The sequence below is a fragment of the Leucoraja erinacea genome, unplaced genomic scaffold (assembly GCF_028641065.1).
Source record: "Leucoraja erinacea ecotype New England unplaced genomic scaffold, Leri_hhj_1 Leri_74S, whole genome shotgun sequence".
NCBI lineage: Eukaryota > Metazoa > Chordata > Chondrichthyes > Rajiformes > Rajidae > Leucoraja > Leucoraja erinaceus.
Window position 1 is genome coordinate 394,705 of NW_026576674.1, and position 2,997 is coordinate 397,701.

Below are 2,997 nucleotides of genomic sequence, written 5' to 3' on the forward strand. Positions count from 1 at the left end.
CTGCACATGCGCACTGCCACGGCCGGACCCGACACCCTGCACATGCGCACTGCCACGGCGACTGGTCGGCGCCGGGCACTTTCCCCCACCCTTTGCATTATGGGGGATCTGCCCGCCATTGCTCTCCAGTCAAGTTCAAGTGAGTTTATTGTCATGTGTCCCTGTATAGGACAATGAAATTCTTGCTTTGCTTAAGCACACAGAAAAAATAGTAGGCATTTACTACAAAACAGATAAATGTGTCCATATACTATGATATAAATATATACACACATGAATAAATAAACTGGTAAAGTGCAAATAACAGAAAGTGGTTGTTAATAATCAGAGTTTTGTCCTAGCCAGGTTGAATAAGTTAGGTCTTTATTCTCTGGAGCACAGAAGGTTAAGGGGGGACCTGATAGAGGTCTTTAAAATGATGAGAGGGATAGACAGAGTTGATGTGGACAAGCTTTTCCCTTTGAGAATAGGGAAGATTCAAACAAGAGGACATGACTTCAGAATTAAGGGATAGAAGTTTAGGGGTAATATGAGGGGGAACTTCTTTACGCAGAGAGTGGTAGCGGTGTGGAATGAGCTTCCAGTGGAAGTGGTGGAGGCAGGTTCATTGGTATCATTTAAAAATAAATTGGATAGGCATATGGATGAGAAGGGAATGGAGGGTTATGGTATGAGTGCAGGCAGGTGGGACTAAGGGGAAAAAAAAATTTGTTCGGCATGGACTTGTAGGGCCGAGATGGCCTGTTTCCGTGCTGTAATTGTTATATGGTTATATGGTTATATAAATATATACACACATGAATAAATAAACTGGTAAAGTGCAAATAACAGAAAGTGGTTATTAATAATCAGAGTTTTGTCCTAGCCAGGTTTAATAGCCTGATGGCTGAGGGGAAGTAGCTATTCCTGAACCTGGTCGATGCAGTCTTCAGGCTCCTGTACTTTCTACCTGAAGGCAGCAGGGAGATGAGTGTGTGGCCAGGATGGTGTGGGTCTTTGATGATACTGCCAGCCTTTTTGAGGCAGCGACTGCGATAAATCCCCCCGATGGAAACATAGAAACATAGAAACATAGAAATTAGGTGCAGGAGTAGAGGCCATTCGGCCCTTCGAGCCTGCACCATTCGCCATTCAATATGATCATGGCTGATCATCCAACTCAGTATCCCATACCTGCCTTCTCTCCATACCCCCTGATCCCCTTAGCCACAAGGGCCACATCTAACTCCCTCTTAAATATAGCCAATGAACTGTGGCCTCAACTACCCTCTGTGGCAGAGAGTTCCAGAGATTCACCACTCTCTGCGTGAAAAAAAGTTCTTCTCATCTCGGTTTTAAAGGATTTCCCCTTTATCCTTAAGCTGTGACCCCTTGTCCTGGACTTCCCTAACATCGGGAACAATCTTCCTGCATCTAGCCTGTCCAACCCCTTAAGAATTTTGTAAGTTTCTATAAGATCCCCTCTCAATCTTCTAAATTCTAGAGAGTATAAACCAAGTCTATCCAGTCTTTCTTCATAAGACAGTCCTGACATCCCAGGAATCACCTGGTTGATTGTCATGTGTCCCTGTATAGGACAATGAAATTCTTGCTTTGCTTAAGCACACAGAAAAAATAGTAGGCATTTACTACAAAATAGATAAATGTATCCATATACCATGATATAAATATATACACACACGGATAAATAAACTGGTCAAGTGCAAATAACAGAAAGTGGTTATTAATAATCAGAGTTTTGTCCGAGCCAGGTTTAATAGCCTGATGGCTGAGGGGAAGTAGCTATTCCTGAACCTGGTTGTTGCAGTCTTCAGGCTCCTGTACTTTCTACCTGAAGGTAGCAGGGAGATGAGTGTGTGGCCAGGATGGTGTGGGTCTTTGATGATACTGCCAGCCTTTTTGAGGCAGCGACTGCGGTAAATACCCTCGATGGAAGGAAGGTCAGAGCCGATGATGGACTGGGCAGTGTTTACTGCTTTTTGTAGTCTTTTCCTCTCCAGGGCGCTCAAATTGCCGAACCAAGCCACGATGCAACCGGTCAGCATGCTCTCGACTGTGCACCTGTAGAAGTTAGAGAGAGTCTTCCTTGACAATCCGACTCTCTGTAATCTTCTCAGGAAGTAGAGGCGCTGATGAACTTTTTGATATTTGCGTTCGTATTCTCGGACCAGGAAAGATCTTCAGAGATGTGCACGCCCAGGAATTTGAAGTTCTTGACCCTTTCACCCATCGACCCGTTGGTATAAATGGGGCTGTGGGTCCCCCTCCTACTCCTTCCAAAGTCCACAATCAGTTCCTTGGTTTTGCTGGTGTTGAGGGCCAGGTTATTGCGCTGGCACCATATGGACAGTTGCTCGATCTCTCTTCTGTACTCTCATTCATCGCCATCAGTGATACGCCCCACAATAGTGGTGTCGTCAGCGAACTTGATGATGGAGTTCGCACTGTGGTTCACTACGCAGTCATGGGTATAGAGCGAGTGCAGCAGGGGGGCTGAGCACGCAGCCTTGAGGTGCTCCCGTGCTGATTGTTATCGAGGCTGACACATTTCCACCAATACGAACAGACAGTGGTCTATGGATGAGGAAGTCGAGGATCCAGTTGCAGAGGGATGCGCAGAGACCCAGTTCTGCGAGTTTGGTAACCAGTTTGGAGGGGATGATTGTGTTAAATGCCGAGCTGTAATCAATGAATAACAGCCTGACATATGAGTTTTTGTTGTCCAAGTGGTCCAGTGCGGAGTGGAAGGCCAGCGAAATCACATCCACCGTTGATCTGTTGTGGCGGTACGCAAACTGCAATGGGTCCAGGTTTTTGTCGAGGTAGGAGTGGATTTGCTCCATGATCAACCTCTCAAAGTACTTCATCACCACCGGCGTTAGTGCTACTGGTCAATAGTCATTGAGGCACGTCACCTTATTCTTCTTGGGCACTGGTATAATTGATGCCCTTTTAAAGTGGGGACCTCAGACCACACGCGCATATATATATATATAT